The 23,046-nt window shown below is 36.7% G+C and overlaps 1 protein-coding gene across 7 annotated transcripts in view; it reads right to left on the bottom strand.

The window, feature by feature from the left end:
• Positions 1-23,046, bottom strand: part of adgrl3.1 (adhesion G protein-coupled receptor L3.1) — a 299,214-nt gene that overhangs the window by 102,280 nt on the left and 173,888 nt on the right. The window lies entirely within an intron of this gene.

Below are 23,046 nucleotides of genomic sequence, written 5' to 3'. Positions count from 1 at the left end.
GAATATAAATATGGACCGGTCACCTATAATGAATATGTACCAAATATGTTCCTCTGGTATCTGGTTTATCAACTCCCAAAGCATGAACTCATCCTTTACTCCTGCATGTTTTTTTCATATTGCAATTATATTAATTGGATATGTATTGATTGTTGTAATAACTATCTCTCCTGAAATACGCCATGAGCAGTTTATCCCTTCCACATTCTGAAACATAAGCCTACATAACAATATAAAATGAATTTTACCAGAGGCTAAGTCGTGTTTGCGTACAAGAGTACATTTAAAACAATGCTCACTGTTCCTAATTTCGGAAACAAGAAAACAAAATTGACCTGCCAAAATTGCACTACAAGGATAATAGTGGGCTTATACTTTGTACTTTTCATCATAGATTACGTTGGTTGAGAAGCACCAAAATTATCTCTTGCTTTCTCACTTAAAAATGATACACTTTGAATGCACGCCAACAGCCCTCAAAACATTTTCATAAATGAAAAAGATGAATATTTTACACTGTGATCTTGGACAAATCTAATAACCACCAAACACATATTTAAATGGCAATTTCCTGTTTGGGGGTATATTTGTGTGTTTAATCTGTGAAAAATGGGTAAAACATACCCCAGGAGTGAAGCTTGAGGGAATGGATTTATTTTTCAAGGGAAACACAAATGAACATAATCTTGAATTTCAGCAACAATAAGAAACAATTAAGAACCTTAACATCATCACAGGAAAAGATTAAACATGATGATCCCAGAATCGGATTCATATAGTAAACGTATTGTGAGGCCGTATTAATACAGTCTCCCAAGACTGATAAGAATGCTGACAGAATGGCACGTGGGTTAGTTGGCACACAGCATGTTACTGACCTTTAACAACTTTCACCCGTGGATGACTATGTTATAATCTGAATTGAATTGGCAATGTCAATCTATGGTCCAGTTAATGGCATTCAACTGCAGAATTTTGTAACAATTGAGCACTTACAGATAGAAGCTTTACATGATTGATGTTTTGGATTGGTGCAGGTGGAGAATGAATAGAGACAGATATTGATGGAATGGTATCTAGTTTGTTTTTGTTTTGGTTCTGTTTTCATTTTATCACAAATACAGAATGTATCTATCAAACCAGGACAGTCCACTGATAAGACATAACACTGATATTATAGTCTCTCAACTTGCTTTCTCTCTTTCATTTCTCAGACGGTCTTTCTGAAGTTATTTTTCTTTTCATAATACTCATAAAATCTGTTGAAGTATTGAAATGTATTCTAAATTTTGAAATCAAACTAATATGAAAAAAAAACACTGAAATAGTTGTGCATAAAAAGGAAGGAGGTGTCTTTAATGTACATTCAGAATATGTAGGCTATATTCCATTAGCACACCTTTTACTGGCATCTACAATTTGTAGTATTAATATTTAATGATGAAAATAAATTAAGATGATGTAGAGGCCTATATAATAAAACTCAGAAGACTCTTACAGATGCTGTTTTACATTTGCAGCTGTGTAATATCATATTGTGGTCTGCTAGTACAGCTAAATTCTCTGTGGGTCTCATCCTTTCCTTTCAACGTTGCCATTTTGTGCAATTGCACATACTTCTAAGCCCAGGAATATCATGTGAAAATAAGAGTGAGACTATAATGTTTGGGTTCACAATCTAATGCTTTGCACTTTGCCATGCTTAAAAGCCAAGTTTATTGACTACAACACATTCATTCTCATCTGTGTGTCAGAGAGCATTATCAAGTAAACATTAGACTTTTAGTGTCATACCATTGAGGATTATCGGAAAGTCTTTCAGTTTTTAAGTCTTTCTCAGAATCTGAAATATGGGCCGTATGCCAATTTTCAGCCTTTGCATAAAGCAAACAAAGTAAGGAAATAATTTTAGTAATAGTGCCTTGATAATTGGCTTAAAGGACCATTTAATTGTATTTATTGTATTTATTGTTTTTTTTACATAAGTTATTAAAAGCATTTATTTCTAATTAGTATTAATGCTGGAACTACAAGTACAATTATAATCAACTAATGAGATTATGGTTAGAGAACAATTGTTTTTATTGTGTAAAAAAGTTTGGTGCACCATAAGAAATATAAAATCCTCTAACAACTTCTGTATGAAGAGGCTTATGTTATTCTGGTCAATAAATACTCTGATTGAAATGACAAAAAGTGTTAATTTTATTTTCATGCCAGCTTGGGACATGCAGTCCTGCCATATATGTAGTGGAAAATCATGTAAAAAAAGGCAACTGCAATACCTCCATGAAAAGACAGTTCATAGAATAGCTACCTTTTAAGGATCACATACAAACCGGTTTAAGTTCTTGTTTGTTTCAGTTTATACTTTAATATCATTTAGTAGACTCACATATAAGGGGCAGCATACAGAGATAAACAGCTTAATGCAGGATAAGCTGTGCTTTACTGGTGAGTCATTCCCTCTACTATCCTAGACTTAAATACTCTAAAAGCCAATCCTGGATTTATTTATTTTCAGTTTTCAACAAACGAAGGGCCAAAAATACAAAACAAGTGTCCTTTCCCATCATATCCAGGGCAAGTTTACAAGCTTCCTTAGACTGGCAAGGATTCTGCAGAGGGTTGAGAGAGGCCAACGTGCCAGTATAACCAATTAGCCCTGGCAGGATACAGTCCCCCTCAACAGGTGTTAAATTAGAAACTAAAATAGTGCAGATGAAAAGAATGTGACAGCATTTCTTTAACCATTTTCAGTTTATGCTTATTGAACACCCACTTTGAGCAGATGCTCAGAAATACGTGCGGGAGGCTGTGTAAGACTTTTCCTCTGAAAACGACAGGCTCTCTTTTAATAACTATGTTATTTTTATGTAGGATATATATATAGCGTTAAGGGGGGGTGTATTGTGATAAGAGCATTCTAGCCCTGAGCTGGAGCTCTGATCTAAAGAAGACTTCTCCCCCAAAGTTACCAGAATTCCTGAGCTCATCGGCCCATGAACTGTTCTACATCAAAGTGACAGTTTTGGGAATCAGCTCACCTAGAATGGGCCAAATGGCTTGGAATCCCTGCTATGAAAATGTCTGGGGAATATGGCCTGGACGTAATAAAACCCTTTGAAGCGGATGAGAGCCGAAATCCCATAACAGAGCTACGAACCCAGGCAAACCGGCATTTCCAAAAGATGGCATGGATTGGCATCAGGCATGAATCGAGCCTCCTCCAATAGGCTCCAAAATCCAATCTCGCAAACTCAAGAACCAATCACCTATGATCTATCAGGCATAAAAAGGTAACGCACAGCACTTTCTCTCTCTCTCTCTCTCTCTCTCTCTCTCTTTCTCTCTCTTTCACCTGAACCGGTAACTTGCTGCCACAACTCAACTTGTAGCTCTGTTGCCAGAACCGGAACCGGAAACCAACTAAGTCTTTGCCGGCAACAGAAGAGTTTAACTGGGAGAAGGAGACTGAGTCATACGAATAATTCTTTAAAGAACTTCATTAAGTAAAGAACTTTAGAACCTGCGTCTGGCTCTATTCTAAACTATACTGAATGATAGGTTGTTATTTCCACCCTGGGCTATCTGAAAAAGGAAGCACTGCCCAAGGGGAACTGCCCATAGGAACCCAATCAAAAACATCACTCTATCAAAGCTGCCACTGGCCCCTGTGCATGTCACTCACAATAGGTCCCTTCCCACTTCCTGTTCTATAAAACGTGACGTCTGCTTCGTCCTCTTTTGCTGGGAGTTAGGACTCCTGCACAACCTTGCAACCCTCGGGCAGTGCTTCCTTTTTCAGATAACTGGGGTTGCATTCACAACCTATCGCTATCTTTCACTAACATAAGTTAGAAGCACTGCCCAAGGGGGAGGGGTTACTGTATAACAAAACCATCGCAAGGGAGGAGGCAGAGAGCTGATAAGGGAGCCTGCCCTGAGGCGTACTACTAGGGGGCCTCGGCAACAACTCCAGACAGGAGCCACAGTGCCCCCTTGGGGCCAAACTGGGCTGTCCAGGAGCCAGGACCGCAGTCACGCTCTACCTGTAACTGTCTGCAATCAGCATATACAAAGCGAGGCTACAGAGGTAAACTCTTACGCCCTCCGCTCACAATAGCAAGGCCGGCTGCTCTACTAGGAGCATGCTCTACATCTAGGAGTGAGGCCATACATATATCTACTTGCACAATATATGGCACGGGCAATCATGCAACTTGTGCAACCTCTGCGCATTAATGTGGCAGTGAACCCCTGATCCTGCAGAAGCGGGGCCACAGACCCACTGAATAACACACAGCTGTCTAATCAACAGCTGGACATAACAGTATACAGCGTGGCAGCAGGAACATTCATGGGTGCTTGACTGGAAGGCATAATCCGGTGGAAGGGAAAGACACGGTTCAAATAGCTCCATCAGGATGCGCTTAACAGGGGCAGACTGGGAGAGCAAATCAGGAGCCAGAGCCCGTGGGCTACTTGGGCTCGACTGCAGCCAACACCAGATTCCCAATGGAAGGGACCAGTCCCATCACGTCCAACCTGTAGAACCGGACAAATGTAAGCAGCAAAGCCCAATCTGCAGCCACACAAATGTCTGCCAAGGGGGAGCCTTGAAAAAGGGCCCATGATGTGGCAACACCTCGAGTCGAGTGGGCCACCAGGTGTTCAGACACCGGTTTCCCGGTGGACTTGTAGGCCATGATGTCCAATAGTGTCCACAATCCAATGCGAGAGGCGCTGCTTTGAAAGCGCCTGGCCCTGTGTCTGCGTTCCATAAGACACAGACAGTTCGTCTGAGCGCCTAATGTCCTTAGTGCGTCCCAAATAGAGGGCCCACACAGATGTAAAGACATCGACTCAATAGGCCTGTTCACATGAAATGGAGACAGCACTTTCAGGAGGAACGCAGGGTTAGGCCATAGTTCAGTGTCTTAAATGGGGCTTGGGAAAGTGGGTCCAGCACTACAGCCGCCGTGCGGGCAGTGAAGGGGTGTGAGGAGGCCGAAGCCATCGAGCGCCCTTCAGAAACTGCACAGCCAGGAAATGAGACGCAGGGGGCTCGCCATCAATCTGGACATGACATGCGGAGATGGCCACCAGATAGACTTTGAGCGTGTACTTACCTTGGTCCAGCAGCTCTTTGTAAAAATTATAATATGAACAAATTAATTGGGTCTTGACCGCCGTCTTGACACCAGGTTCCTAAACGTCCGCCAGTGGTAGGAATACTGCGACCTCGTAGAGGGAGCTCTCACTGACTGAATAGTGGCTACTACCGCGTTTGACAGACCCCAGGCAATGAAGCGCTCCCGCTCAGGGGCCAGGCCCAAAGCTGGAGGATTGGGGTGCCAAACCATGCCCTGCACCTGGGACAACAAGTACATTCTCATTGAGGGTTGCCAAGGCTCTCCATTGAGGAGGGCGTTCAGGTCTGCAAACCAGAATCACCAGAACTGTCTCTCATTCTCTCCTGACTTTCTCCAGGACCACCGGGAGAAGGACGAATGGTGGGAATGCTTAAAGGAGACAGCACAACCACGCTTGGGATAGAGCATCAATCCCTAGGGTTCCTGAGCGGTCTTAGTGGGCAGTGGGTGGACTCTGCCGAGGGAAAGAGATCCACTTCCGCTCTGCCAACCCGGCTCCACAGTTGTTGTATCACTAGCATGTGGAGGCGCTATTCCAAAACCAAGTGGCTTCCCAAAGAGAGGAGGTCCGCTGCAGTGTTGGATAGGCTGGGGAGTTGTATTAGTGAAGCCAGCCAGCCAAAATACACAGTTTTTAAGGTCTAAGGCAACACATAAACACAGAAAGCTCATGTTTTCGATCGGGTACCTACGGAAGTGCGTAGAAACCCCTCCTCCTTGGGCAGTGCTTCCAACTTGAAAGATAACTAGAACTGAAATGCGTGGGAACTGCTCTATTTCAGTCCTCGTACCCTGTGACTGGCTCTTCAAATCACGGCATCCCCCATGTTCCCATATTCACCATGTTCACCCTGGAATTAACCCCACTAATGTAGCAGAAGTATGCACAACACACGTGCACAACACATGAACCATAAAAGCACCACAAACCACCCCACCCCCCAACACACAGACAGAACACACACACACACACAGCGCCACATGCCCCCCAGTCGCAGATTGCTGTTGTATTAGCCTATATCTTTATTTCTATTAATTGTATTTTTTTCTATTATAGCACTGAAAGAAAGATGTGAGAATTGTCATATGATGGTCTATCATTACTTAGTGCCTGTTTGCCACTTATTTTGAATTAATACACGTCCTTGGTTTAGAACATAAAAAAGTTACGTATACATAAGATGAATTTAAACTTATTTAACCAAATTCAGGTGTAACAGAGATGAGAGTGTACCACTCTGTCAACAGGAAATGTGAAACACAATAAACGTTATAGTCACAAAACACTGGTTATGTCAGAAGCAACTATTATTAGTTTAATTCTATAATAATAACACTACTACTACTAATAAATATTATTTTTACTATTAGTAGTAGTAGTCTGAGTTCTTTCCTGAAAACTAGATGGCTGTTTTGATCAAATATGCCTGGTTTATTAGTATTAAACAAATAAGAAAATCCCTTTCAGTGTTTACTGTCTTGTTGACTTCCAAAACTGATTATGCAACTGTTTTTAGATTACACTGTTCACCTCAAAAAGAAGCATCTAAATCCACTTCAAAGGAAATATCGCTGCCTGATCAGCCTTTTTATTCCCCAAGCTCACAGCAGAACAATTAGATAAGCCTCCATCTCCATTTTAGATGCTGCCTCATTATTTTTAAATGTGTCCTTTCTATTACCAATCGCTTATTGCTGAAAAATATCCGAAAGTGCTGAAAAAAAAATCCATATAAAAGAATAAGTAGCACATTGTTAATTATGTATCTTTCAGTGTCAGAATTTTTTTTTTATTTCTACCTACAGTATTAGCTTTCAAGCTCACCCTCTCAAATTACCTATTTTTGTATAAGATATGTGACATTGCTCAGAGGTTATTTTCTGCCAAGAAGTCATGCCATTTTACAAAACTATGGCTATTAGACGAGGGTATACATATATGTTTTGTAATACCCTGGCTTAATAATGTGTATGCAGTATACACTCACCTAAAGGATTATTAGGAACACCTGTTCAATTTCTCATTAATGCAATTATCTAACCAACCAATCACATGGCAGTTGCTTCAATGCATTTAGGGGTGTGGTCCTGGTCAAGACAATCTCCTGAACTCCAAACTGAATGTCTGAATGGGAAAGAAAGGTGATTTAAGCAATTTTGAGCGTGGCATGGTTGTTGGTGCCAGACGGGCCGGTCTGAGTATTTCACAATCTGCTCAGTTACTGGGATTTTCACGCACAACCATTTCTAAGGTTTACAAAGAATGGTGTGAAAAGGGAAAAACATCCAGTATGCGGCAGTCCTGTGGGCGAAAATGCCTTGTTGATGCTAGAGGTCAGAGGAGAATGGGCCAACTGATTCAAGCTGATAGAAGAGCAACTTTGACTGAAATAACCACTCGTTACATCCGAGGTATGCAGCAAAGCATTTGTGAAGCCACAACACGCAGAACCTTGAGGCGGATGGGCTACAACAGCAGAAGACTCCACCGGGTACCACTCATCTCCACTACAAATAGGAAAAAGAGGCTACAATTTGCACAAGCTCACCAAAATTGGACAGTTGAAGACTGGAAAAATGTTGCCTGGTCTGATGAGTCTCGATTTCTGTTGAGACATTCAGATGGTAGAGTCAGAATTTGGCGTAAACAGAATGAGAACATGGATCCATCATGCCTTGTTTCCACTGTGCAGGCTGGTGGTGGTGGTGTAATGGTGTGGGGGATGTTTTCTTGGCACACTTTAGGCCCCTTAGTGCCAATTGGGCATCGTTTAAATGCCACGGCCTACCTGAGCATTGTTTCTGACCATGTCCATCCCTTTATGACCACCATGTACCCATCCTCTGATGGCTACTTCCAGCAGGATAATGCACCATGTCACAAAGGTCGAATCATTTCAAATTGGTTTCTTGAACATGACAATGAGTTCACTGTACTAAACTGGCCCCCACAGTCACCAGATCTCAACCCAATAGAGCATCTTTGGGATGTGGTGGAACGGGACCTTCGTGCCCTGGATGTGCATCCCACAAATCTCCATCAACTGCAAGATGCTATCCTATCAATATGGGCCAACATTTCTAAAGAATGCTTTCAGCACCTTGTTGAATCAATGCCACATAGAATTAAGGCAGTTCTGAAGGTGAAATGGGGTCAAACACAGTATTAGTATGGTGTTCCTAATAATCCTTTAGGTGAGTGTAAGTGATTATAGTTAGCTGTATAAATAATTTGTAGTACTGAGAGAACAAAACAAAAAAAAAAAAATATATATATATATATATATATATATATATCATTGAAACAATCCTTTAAACATGAAGAAGTACAATTTAAATAATGTTTTGCTATGTGATGTCATTCTGCTTCTACACCAAAGAATAATGAATGTGTCCAACAGTGGATTACCTTAACAAACCACAATACAGCATTTGATAATGGTCAAGCACTGCGGGTGACCGAAGAAATCAATACATCCTAGAAGGATATTTACTAGATACAAAAGCATCTGGAATGAAGCCAATGATGAATTCACCCCCATATTCTGTGCAAAGTGATGAAGATCTGTTTCAGATTAACTTTCACCATCAGTCACTGATCCAATTATATCTGCAACTTTTCAAGATTATCTCTTATCCCAACACATATGGCGACGTGACTGTATTAGTGCATCCGTATTGAAAGGTGATAGACAATGATCTTGGACAAATCTCATCTCTGTCTGGTTTGGGAGAGTAACTCAGCCTGTGCCATTGACAGGGGATAAACCGGTGAGTGTTACAGCTTTGGAAGCTGTGTTATTTGTTTGGAACCTGGGTGGCTAGTAATACATTGATAAAGTTGTTCATACAGTGGAATATAATACACAAACATCCTGGAAGAATTTTACCAAAGCGGTTACACATTAGGTACTATTCAAGACAAGATTTAAATGCCACCTCAAACCAATACCTTTGCATGCTTTTTGAATAGTTGATCATTTGGAAATTTTAGACCAATACGATTATAAGATGTGATATTTTGGACCGACAAGCAAGTTTGTGTTCTACAATAGGGCCTTGCACCATCGTGTGGCACACCATCAATTATCCATCCAGACAATCAAATATATGGCATAATTAGAGTACACTGTTTAAATCCTAAACAGTATTTTTTTCCCACTCTGTGACAACCGTGAGATGCAGCAGCAGCTTAATGCCTGTCCAAATATAATATTATATAAACATATTCTTACGCAAGGAAAAAGTCAAAACACTGCCAGGACTGTGTGTTCACCATGGTAAAAATGTGTCCATGTACTTTGATACTGGCATAATTGCAAAAATTCAAATTGCCTATTGAAGATTGTGTCATAGCTAGGTGTGGCAATGTCAATATTGATGACTCAGCTGACCTTCAAAGGCTGTTAAGATCCACTTCAAAATTGCTATTATTTCTTCTTAAACTTGAATTGTACTAAACATAAAGCACACACATATATAAGGTCCCAATTTACTATTCAAGAATACCTTCTGTTGTATAAATCTGAAGCAGGTCCTTGGAATGAAAGCCCAATAGCTAAATATGCACCACAGAAGGAATAAATTCTGGTAAAAATCCCTGTCATTTAATGGGCCATTCACTTGTGGCAGGCCACCAATCTGCCAAGCCAAGCTGTCATAAATTATGCATCAAGACATCCAGTAATGCACCGATATTATCTGACATAATGGACTTATAATGGAAGGAGTATGCGCATTGTTTGGCTATTAATTACTCATTCCATGTCCCAGTGCCAGGTGGGACCAAGATAGAGCCCACAAATCATCGTATGGAAATGCCAAAAACAGTCTTGTTGCCAATAAAGCTGCTCACAGGTCCACTAATTTGACAGCCTGTCTTGTGTATTCTGAAGTTCAGCTGCTCCTGTTCCCAATAAATATACAAAACAATGAGGAAGCACGAGGGATATAAATAAGGAGGCTAGAGCCCTGCTCTTGGGCAGAGGCCTCATTTCTGGATTTTAAACACTGACAATAAGTAGAGCAGCAAGAAGTGATAATTCGGAGCTCTCAGCTAGAACTTAAATGATGCTGATAAGCGGGAATTCTGCACTTCAAAGTTACCACAGTGGCTAAGATTTCTGCTGATAGACCTAAACTGACGTTTGCAGTATGTTATAGAATGTGTCATGCAATTCAACTTTAAGGTGTGGAATTAAATCTATTATAATGCTAATTCAAATTATGTATTCACAAAAAAAGATAATCCAGTATTATTATGGAAAAGAGGACTCTCTCTCTCTCTCTCTCTCTCTCTCTCTATATATATATATATATATATATATATATATATCCAGGAGCTGTCCATAAAGATGTGTGTGTGTATTCAGATACACACACACCTACACACACACACACACACACACACACATATATATATATATATATATATATATATATATATATATATATATATATGAATACACACACACATCTTTATGGACAGCTCCTGGATAGCGACCCTCAAATAATTATATGTTCATGCTTAGCTTAAAACAATTCCCTCTGTAATAGCTAGAGACATCTGGAAATATTACTATCTGAGTTTTATCTTGGTAATTATGATATACATTTTCACCTGGGTAAGCAGCCAGAAGAAAGAGGAAACAGTCCTTCAGAGAAAATGAAGGAAAATGTAATGCATTTTCTGCACTGTAGTACAAAATGATTTTTTGTTTAGTTTTGTAATTTTTGCTGACATATTAGAAAGAGGTTTAGAAAGAGATACCACAGGCTATAATGCTTTGTTTGTTTGTTTGTTTCTTTGCTTGTTTATAGAGCTGTGATAATATTTGAAATACAAATAATTGCAGTACACAATAAATATTAAGAAAATATGGGAAACAATGGACAGTTATTAAACCTAGTGATAATAATATAAATAACTGAAATGTGTATGTTCTCTAAGGATTAGTCCGGCTATTGAAAAATAATAACATATACTGGATTCAATAGCCTTGTTTGGCAACAACAAAACACACTCACAGAACATGGATTTCTCAATTTATCAAACTAACAGATTTTTTACATCTAAGACAAACTACACAGGATTGATTTAATTCAAGTGAAAAGAGACATTAACATATTTTTGCTACATAAAAAAGAAAAGCAAGTATCCTTAATTCTTAATTAAGTACCTTAATTCTTTCATACACTATTAAGCTGTAAATTGTTTGCAACCCATCAGAGTGAAAATGAATACAAACCATTATGGTAAAATGAAACAAGCTTGCTAAAGTTAACTCCTGACAGACAGACCAATGTAAATTTTTTATAAATGCTATGTGAGTGGAGTGGCAAGTAAGAGGCTTTTAAGAAGTAGAGGAAATGGCTGACATCTTGTGATATTTTCTTAAGATGGCAGTGAAGACCTACTATACATACATTCGTTCATTTAGCATGCCTTGGACTTATCCGCCATCTTAATTACATTCCAATTATTTCTCTCCCATTTACTTAATTGAGAGAAATGTATAAAGTACATAAACTTTAATGCCAGCATCAAATTTCAGTTGTGCCATGTGTTTGATTGGCAATTAAAAGAATGCTTCTTGACCTGAACAATACAGGACTGATCTTAATAACATTTTTTTTATTTTTTTTACCATGCAGAAACATTCTAAGACAAATTGGTTAGGGAGAATAAAACTTCCTCTTCCCACCCCTCATTTAACTGCAGGCTTATTTATGCAGAAGGAGGGATGAATAGGCATTAGAACCGAAGCAGAGTTATTGTAGTCTAGGGTTTTCTGCTTAATTGTGTATATATTAGTGAGGATATAAGGGATAGAAGATACATTTAAATGGAAAAATTAAACACTCTGATATGTATCTTTTGTGAATAAACAGCAAACAGCAAAAGTCAGCAAACTATCCCAAGACAAATTTTCATGGCTCTGATATCTAACCCTAAAACTGTCATATTCCATCAGAGGCAATTTGAAGCACTCTGCCATGCAGGCACATGAGCAAGAGCATTGTCCTAAATGCCTGGAAGAATCATTTGGCCTATGAAGACCACTATGTCTTAATAAATTCAGCAGTAACCAAATCTTGTTCAATTAAGCGCATCTCCATTCATGTTGACAGAGTCAGGTCACACAGCTGGTACAAACAATTCAACTTCATTATAAAGGTTGATGCCTTTGTGACCCAAACTTTATCTGCCAAATAACACTGAACCGCTGTAGACAGATGGTATCGTAAAGGTACGAGAGAAAAGCCAATCACAGGGATGCCAACAAGTCCATTTTTCTGTGACACCCTTGAGTATGAGGTCCTGGTCTCCATGGAAAATGTCCAGGTTAAACAGATTAATATATAAACAGACATGCAGACAAACATACTCAGCTCAAAGACAGTTTGCATTGGACAGAAAATGTAATATGTTTCCTTAATCCATCTCAAGTAATACTATAGGAAAAGGGCATATCCAATATAGATGTATGCAATAAACATGTTCTGTTTCAGCCCTCCCTGTGGCACTGCACATGCTTTTGTAGGACTGCTTGTAAAGAATAGTTAGAGTGGCCTCTACTGGTAAGAAGCAGTGGTGCATGTTTGTAACACAATAATAAAATAAATAAATAAACAAATAATCACATAAATTAATAAATAAAAGGCCACATAGCAGATGGGTCTTGACCTTTTGTGATGTAAAAACGAAATGTCCTACATATTAAACACATTACAGGAAACAGAATATCCTTTCAATTACGTTTGGTACTGTATTCACCCACTGACATAAAAGCATGGTTATTATTATTATAATTTTAAAGACAAGAGAAGAAAATAATGGTTGCAACCATAAACTAAAGTAATGTTGCAAATGAGGACTATGCTGGTGCACTGATAGATCCAATGGCTCCATGCAGATGGAGTTAAAAACGTCTTCCTTACTCTACCAACATCTCTTTCCTGGCAGGTTTCTGTTTCTTACTCACCCTTGCTAAGTAAAAAAAAATGCTGCTGCTTGTGTTTTTCCTGCATCCCCTCTGCCACCAAACATTGCTTGTGCACATCTATTTAGTGTTTCCTAACAACGATTTGAGAAGATATTATACAATTATGTCATGTCTTGAAAAAGGTGAAACGCTGAAATGTTGACTTTTCAATAATTTGTCGTGATCCCCATCCATCTTTTCTTGTTATTAAATTTTACCTATGGGACACGCAATAAAAGACGGTGATGTGATGATTTATTATTGATTGCTCATCAAATTAAAATATGATCTATTATTGCACCCCTCCAACCTGAATTGCCTGTCCTTCCCTATATTCCATTTCATCCTCTCCTTCATATGCTTAGCTGTTACCACACCTCATCTGTAGACCCCATGATCCATCTCTAGTTTGCAACCTATAAACTGTTATCAACAGTACAGCAGCTATACCACATTTGCAACTAGAGATGATCACAAGCACCTTTGTTTAGTTTTTAGTTCTACATACTCACTATTCAAGCCTAGTATATTACTACACCTTGTTTGTTGTATCTCATATCTCTGTGTTTTCTCCACCATATGACTGCATTACTGCTGTATTGCATTATGCTGTACTGCAAATTTTTTTAAAACCGCTCTATGTATATAACCTTGCACTATTTCACTTTCACTGTTCCTTCTTCTTCATCAACACAACTAACTAAAAATGAATTAACTACTATTATTATGAAGAACAAGAATAACAATAAGAATAATTAAAACATTAAAATATACTGTTATCCATAAACACAGCTTGCTTAATAAAATTAAGATTTTCTATTTGGATACTTAAATGTAGCAAATAACCAAAATAGCTAAGAAACAATAGAGAGGATTAATAGAGTGCTTGCAGTAAGAAGGACACAATTTAAATTGTAATCAAGAATAATTAACCTGTTTTGTGCAGTGAACTAGGCAGTCAGTGCTGCTTTGTTTCTTCCAGTGTTAAAAGAGGCTCATTTGAAGTCCATCTCATTGTTAATCAATTTCTTTTGTTGGCACAAGAGACCTTTAAGACAAGCAATCCTGGTAGGAATAAATATAGAGCATTGACAGCTGCATCTATAACATATTCAGGAAGCTGAAATGTGTATACCAGTAATATGCAATCCAGTCATTAATGGTTCTAAAGAGCAGACAGTATGTATATATATATATATATATATATATATATATATATATATATATATATATATATATATATATATATATATATAGTCCCCATGTGGTGGAACCAGCTACTTGGGGGCCAAGGGCCATCTGGTGCTTCAAACCCCATCTATTAAGACTGCTGTATACACCTCTGCTTTGTATTCTAATTCTTCACCTTGTTTTACTGTAGTCACTGTAGCTCATGTATTTTTACTTCAATGTGTAATCATTTGGATTATGTTGTATTCTACATTTAACAAAATAAAATGCTTTAGACTATGTAAGCACATTTTACACTGTACACATTTTCACAAGATCATATTCAGTGGTGTCATTGAATGGGAGTTTTCCTATGATTAAGGTATCATATACAAACTAAATATGTTTTATTAACAAAACTAAAAAACATTAATCAAAGGTTCTACAGCCTAATAAATGATAATACATCTAACTGTTACATTATGTAGGAATACATAGTTTGGCAGCCACAGAAAGAAATGATACACAAAGTATTAACTTCATCAGAGTAACAGTTCAAATGTTACACATAAAAATTAACTAAAAACAATCTATGGCAAATTGAAGTAGGTCAGATTGTATTGTCATGCATTATTTATTAATGTTTTCATTTATTAATACAGACAATTTTGCATACGTATTCAGTGACCACTTTAAAACCTGTCTGAATTATATTCATATCTTAATGTAATAGGTTTCTATTAATTATTAACCCCCCTCGCACACACATATACATACACACAAGCAGGGTTGTGTCTATGCAAGAAATAATTCAGCCCTACCACCAAAATGTAAGATTCTGTAACTGTAAATCACATCTAAAGCAAACCCTACTTTAAAGGTTAAATTATAATTTGTTTTGTTCAATCTGTTTGTTTGTTTTTTAAGGTGAAGTCCTTTTACATAGTTGGAACCAGTGGCATAGGTTTGGTTTCTGACTTGGGGGGGCACATCCACTATGCCTATGGTGCTGGGCACATGTTATTGGGGGGACTATTGAATGTTCTCTCAACATTGGGGGAACGTCCCCCACCAAACCTTCGCCTATGGTTGGAACTGAATTTGGGACTAACACACATGAGCCACAAACAGCTGTGTTGTTTGGACATGATTTTAATGGTGCAGCTTCTTTGAAACTATCTATGTATTATGGCAAGCCAAAATATCATTTAGAGATATCTCTAAATGCATTTAAAGATATCTTCAAATATTTAAAGATATCTCTAAATCATTTAAAGATATCTATAAATGATTTAGAGATATCTGAAAATGATTTAGAGAGATTTGAAGATATCTCTAAATCATTTAAAGATATCTGCAAATCATTTAGAGATATCTTCAAATAACATCCTGTTCATTTAGAGATATCTGCAAATAATTTCAAGATATCTTCAAATGACTTCCTGTATTTTGGCTGAGATTATCACTTCCTGTTTCCTCATTCAGTTACATAGAAATTAATGATCAAGTTAACAGGAAGTGATAATCTTGGGTTACATCTTATTCCTATGTGCAGGACTGCCTGCTTCAAGCTTGCTTTGTACTGTATAGGAATGTGAGATGTGCTTCCAGGAAGACGTAAACCTCAAAGTAAGTAAACCAGATATAATCAAAGAAGGTAAATGAAGGTCAGATGTTAAATAAAAATGAAAGATGAAAATATAAAACACAATGACTTCTTGGAGACTGTTCTGGTAATTCAGTCTTTAAGTTCTGGAGGAGATAAACAATATTGAAGAAATCATAGTAAGACTTTATGAAAAAAATATAAATACATCTGCACCTGCAGTTGTTACTGAATGCACAGTTGCCTGATTTTGCTTCACTCTATTCATTACATTACATATCATGATGTATTCAGTATGGTAATAACAACTGTGACAAAATTATGAGGATGTGAGTGTGTTGTTTTTAGAATCTGTATCATCATGTCTGTCTCACTTACATTTACTTCATATCCACAAACTTGGATTATATAAATTACATATCTAACACAAACACAAAAATCACAAAAGCCTTTCGTAACTACACAGACACAACTCTAAATCTGTTAATCAGCACATCACAAAACTGAAACATTATCTCACTACTGTACTTTGTGTATATATGCCCCTTTCATATGGTGGTTTCTTGGAATGCTGTCCACTTGGAAGAGCAATGAACCAAAGCATCTGTAATTGGCCTCTTAATTGGATAGAATACAGCGATGCACTGGCAAACTACCCGATATTCCCATACTGTAACTGAGTCACATTCTAAGGTAGCATTTTGGCAAGACAAGATATATGTACCCAAAATAACTCCAGATAACTCTCACTATGTTATATACAGAAACTGGACACATCTGTGAATAATACAAAAGTCTATTAGCCCATTGCCCATTTGACATGCTTGATTCCAGAGCCAGTTCACATACTGGGTGCTTTTAGGGGGACAGGTGAACCATGGCTGGTATTAAGACACATAAACCAAAGTTATTTAGACATCTTTAAGATTATTTCTCTCCAAACATTACCTCCGTATAATGTGACAATGTGACAGTGAAAGCTATATTCAGCTATACACTGACTCATCTTGAAGATTAAAAACAAAAAAAAGAAAATGTCTTAATGGGATTTTGAGGATTCAAATTTTCAAGCTGAAATATCCACATTAAAAGTTTAATCGTTCTATCACATTTCAGAGCTCATTTTGTAAAACATATGAAACAAGCACATTGTGACTCTAGAGTGATGTCAGTAGGTTTTTAACAAACTATGTTGAAGCAACACAAAACACAACATTGACTGTATTAATTTAATGTCAGAAATAATATTTCAATGAAGAAAATATTGAATTGAAAAATAAAACTGATAAATGTAGCTGCAAGCAGCAATGCTTATCCATAAGGATATGGCATATTGTAACATAGTTTGGGGTTCCAGCCACAGCAAGATTCAATCGCTGTTCTCCCACACAACACTGCAGCAACCTTACTGCAACACTAAATGACCCTGGCCTCTAAGCAAGCTGTCAGAATTACTACAATATTGTAACCCAAGATTATCACTTCCTGTTAACTCGTTCATTCATTTCTATGTAACTGAATGAGGAAACAGGAATGATAATCTCAGCCAAAATACAGGAAGTCACTTGAAGATATCTCTAAATGATTTGCAGATATCTCTAAATGATTTAGAGATATCTGCAAATCATTTAGAGATATCTTCACATCATTTGGAGATATCTAAATGTACTTTTAAATTAGATATATTTAAATATTTGAAGATATCTTTAAATATTTGCAGATATCTTTAAATGATTTAGAGATATCTCTAAATGATAATTTGGCTTGTCATAATGTATCATGTATCATGAAATTAAAAAATGTGTTTGATAAATGGCCCCAATAGGGGCCAGATTTGTGATAAAGCATTAACCATTCTCAGAATGTATTCTTTATGTTGGTGCTACATCCAAGCTTCTATAATCTCTATAAGGAAGTGCAGAGAAACATCTTAGCGTGCTCACCAAAAATCTGAGGCAATCATCTATACGGTGTCTTCATACAAACCAGTAAAAGTGCCAATCTTTCACCTAATCTCTTCATTCTAGCCTTTTTCCTCCAGCCATTTGTCACCATCTCTCAATTCCATTCACTAACATATGTGCTGGCAGAAAAAAAGTGCTTCTATGCTTGACTACTCAAGGAAATGAAGTTGACGATTGAAGATCAAAGGTTGCTTATGTGCATTCCAAAAGTACTGACAGAAGAGCAGAAGGAAGTAACAAGGCAAAAGTTAATTCCTTTCTTTCCTCCCCATATGCAGGTTTTTGCCATGCCATAACTACCTTTTGTCCTTCTCACTCTAAACAAATTTGTCTATGGAACATGAATTAAAACTTAATGCTGCGGGAAATTACAGGATGTGTACTGATGTTATGAATTACAATTCTCTTAGAGGAAATGATACTTGTCCTAGTCATTGTTAATAGTTTACTTTAATTAGGTCTTAAGTACTTTACATCAAATTACAGGTAATCGACCTCAGAAAGACAAAACAAACAAACCGGAAAAACATGTTAAGGCCCAATTTGCTTTAAAGGAAAACATGAATCCAAAAAAATGAGTTTTGCTATTTTTGACTATATATTCATGACATGTAATATACTTTTTGTTAACTAAGAAGGTGATTGACAGATTAGTGGGGTGAGTAAATACAATGTTCAGTGTTATTTATCCATTCTTTCTTTCTTTGTTTAATGAGCTACAATTGATTTAATAAAATAGAAAAAGAAGGCAGTATTTTCAGTACCTCCCAAGGCAGAGCTCTCATGGTGTGATGATACCTGAGCTATCTTCTATTTATAAGCTCAAAGTAAATTAATAAAAGTACAATACCAATGTATTTAATAATGTATCATACAATACAAGAAAGTGAAGCAGTGAAAATAGGTAGGTACTGGTACACATCTTCCTATAATATAAACTATTGTGTGCTTAATTTTCTGTTTTAAGTAAGAGTAATTCTGAGTAAGCTTATATTTGGAGAATAAGGTGATTATTTAGGTAGGTTTATTATCACCACAAATCTTTGAAATTGCATTCCTTATCACATAACCATGTTTTCTTTTGTCTTATTTTCAGCCACCAGCATGTATGTCTCTACAGGCAATTTCTCATTCAGACACCAGGCTTATTTAGAGGGAAATGCTATGTGCTATGCTATGTGCTTTTCTGTCTATTTGTTACTGCCTAGTATGCACAAAAAATGGCTGCTCCATTGTTTGATTGTTTTGTCTTTCTCATAAAGTATTGGAATCAAGTAAAATAAGGAATACGAAAGTGAGGGGTTTAGACAATCATGACAGCTTTCAATCAAAAATTGGATTAAAAGAAAAAAAAAACCTGGAGACAATTAAGACGAGGATTTTTCCAATTTTCACTGACCAATGTACAACATGCGATACATTGAAACATCTTATTCCTATGTGCAGGACTGCCTGCTTCAAGCTTGCTTTGTACTGTATAGGAATGTGAGATGTGCTTCCAGGAAGACGTAAACCTCAAAGTAAGTAAACCAGATATAATCAAAGAAGGTAAATGAAGGTCAGATGTTAAATAAAAATGAAAGATGAAAATATAAAACACAATGACTTCTCGGAGACTGTTCTGGTAATTCAGTCTTTAAGTTCTGGAGGAGATAAACAATATTGAAGAAATGATAGTAAGACTTTATGAAAAAAATATAAATACATCTGCACCTGCAGTTGTTACTGAATGCACAGTTGCCTGATTTTGCTTCACTCTATTACATTACATATCGTGATGTATTCAGTATGGTAATAACAACTGTGACAAAATTATGAGGATGTGAGTGTGTTGTTTTTAGAATCTGTATCATCATGTCTGTCTCACTTACATTTACTTCATATCCACAAACTTGGATTATATAAATTACATATCTAACACAAACACAAAAATCACAAAAGCCTTTCGTAACTACACAGACACAACTCTAAATCTGTTAATCAGCACATCACAAAACTGAAACATTATCTCACTACTGTACTTTGTGTATATATGCCCCTTTCATATGGTGGTTTCTTGGCATGCTGTCCACTTGGAAGAGCAATGAACCAAAGCATCTGTAATTGGCCTCTTAATTGGATAGAATACAGCGATGCACTGGCAAACTACCCGATATTCCCATACTGTAACTGAGTCACATTCTAAGGTAGCATTTTGGCAAGACAAGATATATGTACCCAAAATAACTCCAGATAACTCTCACTATGTTATATACAGAAACTGGACACATCTGTGAATAATACAAAAGTCTATTAGCCCATTGCCCATTTGACATGCTTGATTCCAGAGCCAGTTCACATACTGGGTGCTTTTAGGGGGACAGGTGAACCATGGCTGGTATTAAGACACATAAACCAAAGTTATTTAGACATCTTTAAGATTATTTCTCTCCAAACATTACCTCCGTATAATGTGACAATGTGACAGTGAAAGCTATATTCAGCTATACACTGACTCATCTTGAAGATTAAAAACAAAAAAAAGAAAATGTCTTAATGGGATTTTGAGGATTCAAATTTTCAAGCTGAAATATCCACATTAAAAGTTTAATCGTTCTATCACATTTCAGAGCTCATTTTGTAAAACATATGAAACAAGCACATTGTGACTCTAGAGTGATGTCAGTAGGTTTTTAACAAACTATGTTGAAGCAACACAAAGCACAACATTGACTGTATTAATTTAATGTCAGAAATAATATTTCAATGAAGAAAACATTGAATTGAAAAATAAAACTGATAAATGTAGCTGCAAGCAGCAATGCTTATCCATAAGGATATGGCATATTGTAACATAGTTTGGGGTTCCAGCCACAGCAAGATTCAATCGCTGTTCTCCCACACAACACTGCAGCAACCTTACTGCAACACTAAATGACCCTGGCCTCTAAGCAAGCCGTCAGAATTACTACAATATTGTAATGCTAGTTTAAACATAAAAATAAAAACCAATATTGCTGTAAGCAGCCAAACATTTCTCTATGGATATGGCATATTATAACATACTTTGTTATAGAATGGGTTATAGTTTGGGTTCCGGCCACAGAGAGACTCGAATCCCGTTCTTCCACACCACAGTGCAGCAACTTTACTGCAAACACTAAACGGCCCTGGCCTCTTAGTCATTAGGAAATGCTAGTTTAAACATACAAATAAAAACCATAAAAGGGGCTGACATCTGCTGGGCTCAATACTTGTCTCTTCATCCAATATTGTCATTGCCACCACACAACTTCATATCAACCACTATACCAAGTTTTGTGAGATTTTGTTCAGTAGTTTTCATTTTATGCCCATTTATAAAATACTAATAATTTGACAAACTACAAAACTTGGTCCAGGTTTACCCCCTAATAAAAAAAGATGCAACTTTATATGCCTTACAAAGACATTGTAAAATACTCCATCATTGCTGATCATGAAAATATTCAATCAAAACAACCTGCAAAGCTAGTTTTCTAACCCTTCTCCAGAATGTTCATGATGTCTAGGTTTCTTAAGCAAAAAAATGTATTACAAAAATGCAACAGTATCTTAATACTAACAAGTAATTTGTATGTTTAACATCAATACCTCAGTTTGAAAGGTTGAGTCCTCAGAGCTCTTAGAATATAATTTGCATTATTATTATTATTATTATTATTATTATTATTATTATTATTATTATTATTATTATTTTGATCACTAAATTATAACACCAGACTGAACAGGGTTGTATATTATGTATTGCATTCAACATTTCTATGTTGATAAAATCACATTATGATGATATTATGTGAGCAGACAGTTGTGTAATCTTATATTTAAGTATTAAAATATGAAGTCTAGTTTCTTCCAAACTGTATTATACTATTTGTAGTGTTAATACTTGAGAAGAATATAGCTCTCATATGTAATGAAAATAAAGCAGTGGAAGGGCCAGTGGCATGTCCCATTATGCTGATACAATAATGTTAACATATTCACCTTTCATGCAGTATAAAATAATTATGGAAAATAAAGCATGCAAAATGAAGTGTGATGAACATCAAATCCCAGTTTAATATGTAATACAAAGAGACATTCATTAGAATAACAACTAGAACAATAAAAGTATATATCTTATAACAACACAATGATTTCCCAATAACGTGATGATATGTCATTTTGGAAACCAATGTTCAGGGCATGATTACACTGTCAAGAGAAGCCAGGTGGAATAATGAATGGCTTAATTTACAATTAATGTTGCTGTAATAAGCCAGTGTTTGTAGCGTGTATTTTTCCCCCTTGTCAGCATTCTTTACTTAATACCACTTTGGAGGTCAATTCATCGAATATCAATGGATCTTTGCTGAAGATCCCCTGAGACAAGCAGGTCCATTATTCCGAGGGTGATCGGTAAAAACAAAGTTTACAGAGCATTCTTTGGATAATTTCTTGTAGTGCAACTCCCAAATGAATGTAAAAGCATTGTTTAATACACCATCATTTAATAAAGCATGGACCAAGCCACATTCATTCTTAAAAGGCACAGTGAACCAATTACACTCAGCAAATAGCTTCACGCTCCTGGGAATTTTCCATTCTGACTTGGGAAGGGCAGATTAAATTCCAATCTCACCTACATGAAAGATGCTATCCATTTACACAAGATGTCTTTTATCCCGGTTAATTATTAGAGTCGATATAATAGGGGAGACTGTTACAGACAGATTCAAATTACACAATACAAAAATAGGATCTTCAGGTTGATAGTCGTATGATAAACTGAAATAGTCAGTAGCTGCAGAAAACTCCACTTACAGCAATAAACTATATTTTGTAACCTCTCCCTGCTTCCACACTACAAATAATATATGTATATTCTTTCATTTTTCTTTAAGCACAATCTGTGGAAATGGATGTATATTTATATAGATGTGTGTGTGTGTGTGTGCATGTGTGTGTCTGTAAATTAATCAGATGAAAAACACTAAACAACTTAAATAACATTGTAAGTGTATCTTTATAAAGAATAATCTGTAAATGTAGATTTTTTTGGAATAGTGTACCTACAATTAGCTTTATACTTAGACATATAGGTTAGGTCAAAATTACTTAGTTAGTGTCAATGTATTACAAAAGCAAGCTAACATAACCAGCTA

The sequence above is a fragment of the Amia ocellicauda genome, chromosome 13 (assembly GCF_036373705.1).
Source record: "Amia ocellicauda isolate fAmiCal2 chromosome 13, fAmiCal2.hap1, whole genome shotgun sequence".
Classification (NCBI taxonomy): domain Eukaryota; kingdom Metazoa; phylum Chordata; class Actinopteri; order Amiiformes; family Amiidae; genus Amia; species Amia ocellicauda.
Note: the sequence above shows the minus strand (reverse complement) of the source record. Positions and strands in the feature narration are given on the sequence as shown.